Below are 14,312 nucleotides of genomic sequence, written 5' to 3' on the forward strand. Positions count from 1 at the left end.
GGTTCTCCATCTCCTTTTAGACAGAAGATAGATCATGTATCTCTAGAAGCAAATGAGAGGAGAAAAAAATGAGAAAAAAAAGTTAAAAAAGGTTATTTAAATCCTAGCCAAAACGACGTTGTTTAGTTTAAACCTTTTAGAAAAATCATGGTTCTGGCCCTTGTATTCTTGTGGAAATAGTGGTTTGGTTTCTTACACTTGGTTCATTTCATTTTAGTTATATGGATTTGTATTTATTTTATTTTATTCATTTTTTAATTATTTTCCTAATCCATCTTATTTAGAGTTTAATTTACATAATTGTTCAGTCTAACTTTATTTTTTACTTTCTTATTTTCAGGCTTCTTTAGATCAAGACTCCATATTTTTATCTTAGTTTAGTTCGTTTCAGATTTATTTATTTATTTATTTTATTATTTTACTTTCGATCTCTATTTAGTTTTAAGATCGGTCAATTACTTCATTTTTTTAAGTTAAATCATATTATTTAATTTTTATGTTTGTATTTTATTCATCTTAATCCCAAATAATTTGTATTTATGAATCGCAGAGTATATTTATTTTATTTTTCTCATTTCTTTTTATTTCATTATTTATTTTAATTATATTTTAATCTGTATTCCATTTTAGTCTAACATTTTCTTTTATTTTCAGATTTCCTCTAATCAAGACTACACTTTTTGTTTCTAATTTTGTACATTTTAATATATAATTTGTTTGGTCTTTTTATTTCCACTAGTTACTAATTTCTTTCTATAAATATTAAGTTACATTTTTAAATTAAATTTGAATCTATTTTAATTTTTTTCCATGATCAATTATTTCCATTTGTTCTAGTTTTCTTGATGCCCGCCACTTTCCTTGTTTAAGATTTTAACTTATTTTTCATTAATGTTGAATTGTGTACACAATTTGATATGACTTTTGTTTTTCCTTTTTCTTTTTCTTTTTTATTAAGATTTTAGTCATGGTTTTAATTATCTATATTTTAAATTAGATTTTATTCTATTTGACTTTTATGTTTCCATTTAATTCTTTTTTATTTGAGTTTTTATTACTAATGTAATCCCTTGTATTTTCGTTCTATTTTCATTAGGTTTGAATTTATTTATTAATTAATTTTATTTTTAGGTGTAAGTCAAAATTTATTTTCTTAAGAGATCTAAAATTAAATTGATCTTTTGAATTTATTTTTTAATTTTAGGACAACACCATAATCGACTAGGTATCAAAAGAGCATTGTGAGATGTTAATCATGTCTCACACGTAATTAACCCTTGGACCCATTTCTTAGGTAAGCAGATCGACCTTTGCTATTTTAATTTTTTTAAACTAACAAATATTTTGAGTGATCCAGTCACACTTTAAAAATGATTAGTGACGACTCCCTCAAACCACAATTCAATATGCATTCAAAGCAAAACTTTAAAATGGATCCAACTTAATTATATAATATTAGAATATAATATCAATACTTAATATAAAAATAAATAATAATTATTTATCATATATTACTAGAATAAGAATATATAATATAATTGTCAGAGCGGATTTATTTTTTGTTTAAGTGGGGAACGATGAAACGTGTTTTTAAAAGATCAATTTGGAAAAACAAATTTTGGGTAACCATCAATCTTTAGATTAAGTAGACTAAATACTTAAAAATTTCTTTTTAAAATAATTTTAATAGAAAAATCAATTTAAAAGATAAAAATAGTATGTGTTTAACTAGAAAATCATTTAAAAAAAGGGTTTTAGAGTTGATTACGCGTGGTAAATGGTGAACACCCCACAGAACCTAAAACCAATACCTAAGAGATTATAAGTAATCTAAATAATGAAACTTGCAAATTCGAATATACATTTAAATTATGATCTAGTTAGAAAAATTAAAAGGGGTATTACAATTTTATGAACAATACCTCGTGCGCACACACACATAGGGTACAATTTTATACGAACAATCATCAGGAACACTATCCTTGTCAGTAAAACTCTGTTTCCAAGATTCCTCTCACATAATAATATTGTCTTAGTTTTTATTTTTAATTAAAATTATGTATATCTAATATATTTACAACTTACTCGAATCTAAAATATATCATTTTGTATGAACAACTTTCGGAAACACACTCATTAAGGCATGTGTAACTCCCTAGACCCAGCCTATGCGTTATGACTAGATCTAGAAGATTACAATAAAATTTCCAAAAACATTTTCTATAATTTAAAATTATATTATAAACAATATCTAACAAAAAGAACACATAGTTAAAAACGATAAAAAGTTCATCGAGTAAATTAATCTGTCAGTGATTGAATAAAGTAAAATACATAATAATTCGTATCGCAATGAAAATCATAAACATAAGTATTTCAAAATAAGGGCACATGTCATCGTAAATAAAGCAGTTCGAAAGATAAAAACATTGCAACAAAAAGTTTTGTAAGAATGTGTTGATTCTCCAAGTACCTGGTTCGGGGTGCCTATCCAAAATTATTTGAAAGGGGGGAACAATTTAAAAAGGGTGAGCTAGGGAGCTAGTATGTCCCAATAGTGCAAATAAAACATAATATATAAAACAATCAATAAGTATTTCAGTAAGGTTTCGTAAAGGTCATCGATAAGTTGAATTTAAAACTCATAGTTACCATCCTAAGGGAGTACCTTGGGGCCTGAGAGCCTACCCAAGAAAGTTCTCGGGGCCTTTAAGCCTACCCAAGGGTAGCCTTAGGTCCAAAAGGTATTACAACTTGATCAAATTTGAACCTCCATACTCTAGTATCCTACCCAAAATAATATCTCAATAAAACAATTCACATAGTAAGTGATAATTTCCATGAATCTGTAATTGACATAATCATATTTCTAGTGAAAACAAATAATCAGATAACATATATCATTCAACCATAGTCCATAAGCCATCAACCAGTAAATCATAAATTTTGGTGAAACACATTTCAAAACAGATAAAACAATCATGTAGCACATATGGAACATTTCTCACAAAATGGGGTTGGTCAAGATGTCTACTGAGCACATGTTTCACCACACTTTGTAGCAGTGCTCGAACCTAATTCATAATAAAATTGGGTTACTATTGGAGTAACATTTTTTAATCTATGTAATCACAAGGTTTACGGGTCATATGTGTGACTACTGGCTCACGAGGTCGAACAGATCGAGAGGAGCTGAGTCGAGCTATCGAACGATCGGGAGAGTCTCGTGTACCTTCAAATAACAATATTTGATCAGTATCTAACCTTAATTTAATTATTCCTAACCAAATTACTTAATTATATATGAATTTTTGGGTTTAACAATAAATTTGGAGGCTTTCGAGTTCGAATTTGGTAAAACGGACTTTAGATTCAGACTCATGACATCTAAAAACATAAAATATGACTTTTTGAAAATTTTTATTTTTTTGTCAAAGTCAACGATCAAATTTAATGGTCAAAGTCAACGGGTTGAATCTGACGAGTTGACTCAGACAAGTTGACTCAGGCGAGTTGACTCGGTTCATACCGGTATGACTGGACTGGTTTAAAAAACCTCCAAGACCGGTGGAGGAGCCCCATGCGCACTGCTAGCGTATGGCGGTGCGTGCGACAGTAACGAGGATCGATTTAGATAGCCGAACTCTGCCCGATTAACTACACTATTAAATTTAACCATAATCAACCCAATTTCGCAACAATACTCACCAAAAATCGTTCAAAACTTACCCTAGTAGTGATCGGAAAAAAACAACGACAAAACAGAGACCCATCGGTTGGGTTTTGAGCGTATGGTGCTGGAGAAGTCAACAGAGGTGGTTGTGAGATGGCGCGATCACCGGATCGGTCGATATCGATGAAATCAGTATGACGGGGGTTTGGAAACGACGAAGCTTCAAGCGTAGATTGAAATTGATTCACGGTGCGACAGGGCTTGAGTCTTGGTCATCGGTCGATGGTGAATCGAGAGAGGGTAGCAAAGGGTGGAACAGTGGTGGTTTGATGAGGCCGATGAGGGGGTATAGGTTGGGATTAGGGTTTTGAGAATTACAGATTTGGGAATTGGAAATTTTAGGTATATAACACGAGCTTTAAGCCTTAAGTAAAATTTTAATAATAAATTAATATGAATACTTGCCTAGCTTAGGTAGTAAGGGTGTGGGTGGCATTCCCGGGTGGCAGGGGTTTGAACCCTATGGTAACCATTCCATTTCTTTATTTTTTTGCTGATAGAAAATGTGTAAATTTAGGGTTAAGTCCCTAAACTTCCTATAACTTTATAAAAAGGGCTGTAAGTTCCTAAAACTTGCAATTTGGTACCCAAATTTCATTAAATTAATTCTTTAAATTTTAATTTATTATTTTTTTAAAAAATAAGGTTGTTACAATTCTTCTCCCTAAAAGAAATTTTGTCCTTAAAATTTACTTAGAGTAAATAGATATGAGAATTGAGTCTTTATGGATTATTCTGTCTCACAGGTAGCTTCTGCAGGACCACGGTTACTCCACTAAACCTTTACCATTGAAATATGCTTTCTCCTCAACACTCTTTCATCTTGATATAAAATTTGAACATGCTCCTCTTTATAGAATAGATCTGGCCTCAACTCAACATCCTCTAATTGAATGACGTGGCTAGGGTCTGGACGATAGAGCCTCAACATGGTCACGTGAAAGACATCATGAATACGATTGAGCTAGGGAGGCAACTCGAGATGATATGCAACTGGTCCTACTCTCTTCAGAATTCGGTAAGGCCCAATAAATCTCAGACTCAATTTACTTTTGTGCCCAAATCTCGACACTTTGTTCCATGGAGATACCTTCAAAAAGACCTGATCTCTAACCTCAAACTCGATGTCTTTCATTCTCTGGTTAACATAAGACTTTTTTCTGTCAAATGCCTCCTTTAGGCGGTCACGGATCAACCTAACAATTTCTTCAGTCTCACGTACTAACTCATGTCCCAAAGTTTTTCTATCACGTAATTTGTCACAGATTGGGTACGAGATCTACACCTATACAATGCTTCGTATGGTGCCATACGAATACTAGCCTAATAGCTGTTACTTATTATAGGCAAACTCATCCAAGGATAAAAAGTTCTCCCAAATACCGTTAAAGTCAATCACACAACCCCGTAACATATCCTCAAGAATCTGAATCACTCGCTTAGATTGATCGTCAGTCTACGGGTGAAGAGTTGTACTGAAATTTATTTTAGTACCCATAGCCTCATGAAATGCTTCCCAGAATCTCTAAGTAAATCTCATATCTCTATCAGAAATGATAGATAGCGAAACGCCATACAATCTCACGATTTCCGATATAGACAATCTAGCCAACTTGTCTAACGAATAATTTACCCATACAGGAATAAAATGAGCCAACTTAGTAAGTCTATCAAAAATCACCCAAATAGAATCCTTTTTCGAAGGGGTCAAAGGAAATCCAATAAAAAAATCCATAGTAATACGCACTTATTTCCACTCGAGAATCTTGATAGGATGTAATAGATCTGACGGATGCTGGTGCTTTGCCTTAACTTGCTGACAAATCAAACATCTAGCCACAAAATCAAAGATATCATTCTTCATGTCGACCCAATGGTACCTCTCTCTTAGATTTTGGTTCATCTTATCTCCTTCGGGGTGTATCGCATAAGGGCTACTGTAAGCCTCGTTAATGATAGCCTGTCTCAGCTCTGCATCATCAGGCACACAATATCAACCTTTGAAACATAAAATTCCATCCTGGTCAAAAGTATAATCTAAGGTAGTCCCCTGCTCCACTTTCTCAAAGATGGGAAGCAAGGAGCTATCAAGAGGTTTCTTGGCCTTGATCTCCTTGGCCAAGGTCGGCTTAACCTGTAATTCTGCCAACAGAATGCCATCATCATATAACTTCATCCTGGTAAATAAGAACCTCATATCAATAATCTCCTTCCGGTTCAAAGGATCCGCAATGACATTAGCTTTACCCGGATGATAGTCAATCTCACAATCATAATCATTTAGAAACTTGAGCCAATGACGCTGCCTCAATTAAGTCATTATGGGTCAGAAGATACTTCAGACTCTTGTGATTAGTGAATATGTAGCACTTCTCTCCATAGAGATAGTGTCTCTAGATCTTTAAAGTACATATTACAGCTGTAAACTCTAAATCATGGGTATGATAATTGCACTCATTCGACCTCAGCTTACGGGACGCATCAGCGACTACCCTCCCCTTTTTCATCAGAACATAGGTAAGTCGAGAGTGTGAAGCATCACTATACATCGTAAAATTCTTCCCGGGCTTAGGTTGAGTCAAAACTGAAGCTTGAGTCAAAGTCGTCTTCAATTTCTCAAAACTCTCATGTTGTGCACCGCCTCAATCAAACGAAACATTCTTCCTCAATAATTTCGTCAAAGGATTGTCAATGATCGAAAATCCTCGACAAAACGTCGATAATACCTGGCTAAACCTAGGAAACTACGCTTGGAGATATTATTGGGTCGCTTTCAACTCACAATGGCCTCAATTTTTCTCGGATCGACCTGAATACCCTTCGCTGAAACAATATGCCCAAGAAACGACACATTCTAAAGCCAAAATTCACACTTGCTCAGCTTAGCATACAGACGATGCTCTCTTAGTGTCTACAGAACAATCCTCAAGTGCTCATCATTCTCTGCCTCATTCCAAGAATATATCATAATATCATCAATAAAAACCATTACGAATTGATCTAAATAGGACTGGAACACACGGTTCATCATATCCATAAAAGCTATGAGAGCTTTGTCAGACTAAAAGGCATCACCAGGAACTCATACTGCCCATATCTAGTGTGGATGACAGTCTTCGCAACATCTGAACCCTTAACCTTCAACTGATAGTACCTCGAACGAATATCGATCTTAGAAAATATAGTAGCTCCTCGCAATTGATCTAATAAGTCATCAATCCTGGGTAGTGGGTATTTATTCTTAACCGTCAACTTGTTTAACTTCTGGTAATCGATGCATAGCCTAAACAATCCATCATTCTTTTTCACGAACATGACTAGAGCTCCCCAAGGTGATGTACTATGTTTGATGAATCCTCGATCAAGTAATTCATATAACTGAACCTTCAGCTCCTTAAGTTTCTTTAGGTCCATGTGATAGGGTACTATGAAAATAGGTGTAGATCCGGGATAAGTCTCAATCTCAAACTCTACTTCACTATCAAGAGGTAACCTTGGAAACTCCTCAGGAAAGACATTGGGAAACTCGCTAACTGTACAAATATCCTCAATCTTGAATAATGAGCCTTTCGTGTTCAAGATAAAGGCAATGAAAGTCTCATATACCTAACGAATTATTTGATCGACAACTAAAATCGATATTATATTAGAAAGATAGCCTCGACGCTTGCCAACTAACACAACAGTCTGACCATCGAAAGTCTTCAGAGTAGTTCTCTTGTACTCATAATCCAGATTGACCCGATGTTCATTCAACCAATCCATCCCAGAATCAGATCGAACTCCTCTAAAGGAAGCTCCATAAGTTCGGTGAGCAAAATTTCACCTTGAAACTCTAGAGGACAACTCTTGAATACCTTATTCACAACCACTAACTGTCCTACTAGAGTCATAACTATAACAACACTCTCGGTGTCCTCAATAAGAATCTGAAGGTCTCGGGATATCGAACTCAAAATATAGGAGTGGGTGGATCCATTTTCTAGTAATACAAAGTATGAAATAGAATAAATAGTAATTGTTCCTGTAATAACCTCTGGCTCATCTCTGTCATCCCGACGTCTGGTGACATACATCAGAGCTGGCTGTTTAGCCTCTGATATTACTGGCCCTCTGCTCAACTGGGATCAGGCACCATTGTCTTCTCTTGAAACTATTTCGGGAGTCTTTCCCTGGCTACGATCTCTAGATGGGGTATGCACTAAAGCTTGAGAACGTGCAAGAGTCTGGATAGATGTCCACTCTGACGATGCTAGTTGTGGACAGTCTCTTCGAACGTGACCACTAGATTTATAATGGAAACAAGCATACATCTTCTTAAGATACTCTCCCTATTTCAATTTCCATAAAAGTCACAAAAAGGGTACCTGATGCAAACCCAAAGAACCATCTCGACTAACAACTGGGGGTGGAGGTACTGCAGGCCTTGAAATGGTATTGCTCTTCTGGGGGATCGAAATACGAGTTCTCTTCTTAGGATGTGCAGAAGACTCAGTCGGGCTGAAAGACCTCCTAGGCCCTCTCGATCAACACGATCTCTCACATGAGCCAAAGCCTCCACCTCATCTATATCCTTTGCTATACTCACTAGAATATCAAATATCTTATCCTGATAGGTCACAACCTACCTACGCATCTCATATCTAAGTCCGAGAGCGAACTTGCGACATATATCTCTCTCGGTAGAAACCAGACTGACATCATATTTCAACAGCTTCAAGAATTCCATATCATACTCAAAAACTAACATGTCTCCCTATACCAAGTTCTGGAACTACTATCGCCTCTCAGCTAAATAGTGCTCTCCAAGGAAACGCTTCCTGAAATGCTCTTTGAAAAAATCCCATGTCAGACGATTAACAGAAACACTACTCACAACTAACTCCCACCAAGTATGGTTATTCCCGTCTAGCATCAAAACAACTCCTAGATACCTCATCAATGGATCCAAACAAAAACTGATCTATACGTATCTTTGTATCATAAAGTCAGTCTTCAACTTTAGTAGGAGCTCCGCTAGTCAGACAGCTAAATGTCCTGACCCTATTGGCGATCAGGGTCTGTGTAATCAGGACCTCAGGTACGGCACCAACAACTTTGTCTGGACCCTGAATCATATGTAGAAACTTCCTATCGAGAGTCTCATCTAACACCATTCTCGTAGGCTCAACACCAGAGGCTGGTGCTTCCTTGACCGGTGTCGTCATATCAATTCCAAGAGTAGGCGGCGAATCTATATTAGAATCGTCTATCTAGTCAGTGATCCTACCAGATCGACCTCAGCTGCGTCCAGTCGATGAACTTCTCTAGCACTCATATGGAGGATCTCGACTCACTACAAGAATTAAACTCGGGGTTAGATTTGGCACTAGAGTACTGTACGCATTTAACTTGTAAAAACGGGTGACATGGCCTTACAAAATTTTGTAAAAAGTTTTCAAAATAGTCTAAAATTTTATGTATGACTGATTTACAGTCCAGGTTTAAAAAACAAAAGCTCTGATACTAATTAAATGTATCCCCTATAGCCAGCTTATACGTTATGACTAGATCTAGCGGATTATAATAAAATTTCCAAAAATATTTTCTATAATTTAAAACTTTATTATAAACAATATCTAAAAAAAGAACACGTAGTTAAAAACGATAAAAGTTTCACCAAGTAAATATTAATCCGTTAGTAACTGAATAAAGTAAAATACATCATAATTGGTATCGTAGTGAAAATCATAAACATAAGTATTTCAAAATAAGGGCACCTGTCACCGTAAATAAAGCAATTCGAAAGATAGAAACTTACAACAAAATTTCTGTGTGAATGTGTTGATCCTCCAAGTGCCTGGTTCGGGGTGTCTATCCAAAAGTATCTGAAATGGGGGAAAACAATTTGAAAATAGTGAGCTAGGGAGCTCAGTGTGTCTCAATAGTGCAAATAAAATATAATAGATAAAACAATTAATAAGTGTTTCAGTAAGGTTTTGTAAAGGTAATCGATAAGTTGAACTTAAAACTCATAGTTACCCTCCTCCCGTACACCAAAATGCAGTTGCCCCAGAACTGTATCCATAAGGGCTACCTTATACCCATTGTGTATAGAAGCCATCCTAAGGGAGTACCTTGGGGAATGAGAGCCTATCTAAGAAAGTTCTCGGGGCCTCGGAGCCTACCCAAGAGCCGCCTTAGATTCGTAAGGTATTACCAGTTTGATCAAAGCTGAACCTCCATACTTCAGTATCCTACCCAAAACAATATCTCAATAAAATTGTTCACATAATAAGCAGTAATTTCCATGAATTCGTAATTAGAATAATCATATTTCTAGTGAAAACAAATAATCATATAATATATATCATTCATCCATAGCCCATAAGTCATCAACCAGTAAATCATTAAATCATAAATTTCGATGAAATACATTTCAAAATAGATCAAGCAGTTATGTAGAACATAGGGAATACACCTTACAAAATGGGGTCGCTCAGAGTGTCTACTGAACACCTACTTCACCACACTCTGTAGTAGTGCTCGAACCTAATTCATAATAAAACTGGGTTATTATCGGAGTAACATTTTTAATCTATGTAATTACAAGGTTTACGGGTTATACGGGTGACTACTGGCTCACGAGGTTAAACAGATCGAGGGAAGCTAGGTTGAGCTATCGAACGATTGAGAGAGTCTCGTGTACCATCAAATAACAATATCTGATCAATATCTAACCTTAATTTAATTATTCGTAACCAAATTACTTAAGTACATATGCATGTTTGGGTTTGATGTTCAATTTGAAGGCTTTCGGGTTTGATTTTGGCAAAACAAACTTCATATTCGAATTCAGGACATCGAAAAACATAAAATATAACTTTTTAAAAAAAATGACTTTTTGGATAAAGTCAACGGTCGAATTCAGCGATCAAAGTCAACAGGTTGACTCAGACGAGTTGAATCAGTTCAGGTTGACTTAGGTGAGTTGACTCGATTCAGACCAGTTTGATTAGATTGGTTCCAGAAATCTCCTAGACCGGTGGAGGACCGCCATGAGTACTGTCGGCGCGTGGCAGTGCGTGCGACGGGGATCGATTTCGACAGTTGAACCCTCCTGATCAACTACACTCTTGAATTTCACCACAATCTACCCAATTTCGCAACAATACTGACCAAAACTCACCGAAAAACGGTGACAATGCGAAGACCCACCGATGGGGTTTTGAGCGCAAGACGCAGGAGAAGCCAACAAAGGCGATAATGAGATGTAACAGTCATCGAATCGACCGAAATTGATATGGAGAATGTTTGGAAGCGACGAAGCTTCAAACGTCGATTGACGTTGATTCACGGTGCGACAGGGCTTGGTCTTGGTCGTCGGTGAATCAAGCGAGGGTGGTAGTAGAGGGCGGAATAGTAGCCGGACGGTGGTGGTTAGGTGAGGCCGACGAGGGGGTACGAGTTGGGGATTAGGGATTTGAGAATTTGGGATTTGGGAATTGAGAATTTTGGGCATATATTCCAGGCTTTAAGCCTCAAGTAAAATTTTAATAATAAATTAACGTGAATTGTGGGCTAGTTGAGATGGTAAGGGCGTGGGTGGCCTTCCCGGGTGGTAGGGTTCGAACCTCATGGTAACCTCTCCATTGTTTCCTGCTAATAGAAAATAGGGAAATTCAAGGCTAGGTCCCTAAACTTCCTACAACTTTCTAAAACGTGCTACAAGTTCTTATAACTTGCAATTTGGTCCCCAAATTTCATTAAATTGATTCTTTAAATTTTAATTTTTATTACTTTTAAAAATATAGGGCTATTATAGCACGTTTCCATAAAATCCCCTCACATAATAATATATATTTTTAAAATGTTTACAAAATATATTTACTGTCATATGCATATGCGCATAAATATTATAGAAAAAAAATTCAATGTATAAATAAAATAAGAAAATAGAACATAAATTATAATATATGTATATATATATATATACCCCAAAATGCTATATATGCTTATGATACATTATAAATAATGAAAAAAAGAAAAGAAAAATAATATGTGTATATACATATAATATATGCTTAAACATTATAATATACATCAATATATACAATTAATATCTAAATAAAAACCATTACTCAACATATAAGGTATAAGAACCTAATTAATGTCACAATATGTTAACCCCCAAAAATATTACGTACTTATATATTAAAAATAAAATATATAGTAAAGTATACAGATACACATGATATTAACACATACATTAACAAATTAAAATGCAATTATAATGATTAAATGGTCGTAACCACAAATGTGGTAAAAAAGAGAATAAAAATATAAATAGCATACAAATCAAAATGGACAAACTTCAATAACTAAAAAATAAGGCGTAAAAATAGATGGAACAAATCAAAAATTGGAAAAGCCTCGATTTGAGGACCTAATTGCATTAAAATAAAATTAAGCGGAGCCCTTACATAGATATACTAACAAACAAAACACGAAAACCCTAGTTCTCGCAAATGGTGTAGTTTCACCGTTTATTCATAAACCTTAGGTTTTAATTTATACATAATCCCTCATTTTTCTCTATCCACTCAACTCTCAAAACTTTCTCTACCCCATCTCATTCTCTCTTTCTTCGAGAGAAAACCATGGACAGAGGCTCCTCTGCCATCTCTCACCAGCTTCTATGAGAAGCCAAACGGTCTTCTTTGAACCAAATGACCCTAGACGACCCTTATTATAGACTTACCACCCACAAACGAACCGAAAATCATCCCAAAAACCAGAAAATATCCCTCTAAAGCAAGATCTACACGGGAAAAAGGGTTACCTTCAACGCTAAAAGATTTCTCAACCCCTGAGGAGTAAAGACGGTGCTTTTTGGCAATAGAACGATAAGTTTTCTCGATCTTTTCTCTCTTGGGTATTTGATTTCTAGGAAAAATCTCTTGTTTGGCTCTCTGTTACTGATTCCAAGATGTACCCTTTCATTTTTCCTTATATGTCCCCCTAAAGAAATAAAAAAAACAATACTTTTAATATTTTCTTTGTTTTTCTCTATTTACATGTGAGACAAGTGGAAAATAGGCTCCTTTAACTGTTGATTATGTTGTATGGACGATCCAATGGCTCATGGATGCCTCATTTAGCATTTGGAGTCTTGTGATTTCAAGGCCTTTTCTATTTGCCACTATCATGGCAGAGGAGGGCTGCCAGGGCTCGCATAAATGACCATATGGTTGAGGTGACATCATAAAAAGAAATGATCACTTTTGGAGGCACGTCAGAGCTTGAATGAGACACTTTGGCGCATGAGGATCTGAAGAGACTCACGTGTATCACACATGCGAGATCAGACAATCGATCTTCACTTACGGATATAGATTGTTGGATCGCTTCTTGGATCCAACAGTTGGGATATGTAGGCGGCGGCTCTATTAGGGATTCACTCAAACCCTAAATCACTTGGTAAAATATGGACCGTCAAATCCTCCTTTGATTTGGCGATTGTTACTTGGCAGCGAGTAACCCACCAAGACTTCTAAGGTTTCTAGTTTTAAACCATTAATCTGAGCCCTTGATTCCCTCTAGATCAGACAGATGTCCTTTGGCAGCACGAATTGCCTCTTCTCCGACATCCTAATTGATACTTGGGCTTCTACTTGGGCATTCTACAACTGGGTACCTTACTTTGGACATATAATATTTGGCCTTTACTTTGACATTTGAACTTGATAATATAAACCTATGAGCAAATTTAATAAGAGCTAGCATTTTTATTTAAATTCAAAACATATATATGTTTAATATTAATCATTAATCATATAATATATATACCTGCATATAATATCTATATACATACACGCAAATAATATATATATATATATATATATATTAAACAACTCACTAACCTATATGTTCAAATCAATAAAGAAAATGATTAAATATAAATCATATGGAATTCGAATGTAAAATTCAGAAAAAACGAGTAGCTAAAGTTGTGCTTATTTGCTCATTATCGTAACAAAAATATATCAAATATAAAAAGATAGTCAGTTAAAATTAATTTGCTCCACTACAACTTCAAGATAGGTCAAATTTGATTTGTTCCACTGACCTTCAGGGTGGTTAGATCTATAAATTTTGATTCACTTCATTACTTTTTAGAGAAGATTTGACGCAAGCACGTTTCCATCAATAAAGGGAGTACTCTTGAACACCTTTATATTGAAATTACTATATATTAGTTATATACTACATTCTTTTATAATACAATTCATGATAAGAATTCTTGTTATGTAGTTAAAGAATAACTTAGTATGAACACATCATGCACATTGATATTTAAGCATATTAGGATAGTCTTATAATCATATTAAACATGATTACCTTATATACATCAAGGAAGCATCATTATAATTCATTTTATTAGTTCATATGCATTCATATTAGCTCTTAAGCTTCATGCATTATCTTACACATATTATGAGGTGATATATTTAGCTCATGACCTTCAGTCATAGCTCACATTACCATATTCTTACATGACAACAATGTATTTAGCTTATAACAGCTCAATGCCATGGAC

Source organism: Hibiscus syriacus, unplaced genomic scaffold (assembly GCF_006381635.1).
Source record: "Hibiscus syriacus cultivar Baekdansim isolate YM2019G1 unplaced genomic scaffold, ASM638163v2 tig00002511_pilon, whole genome shotgun sequence".
Lineage (NCBI taxonomy): Eukaryota > Viridiplantae > Streptophyta > Magnoliopsida > Malvales > Malvaceae > Hibiscus > Hibiscus syriacus.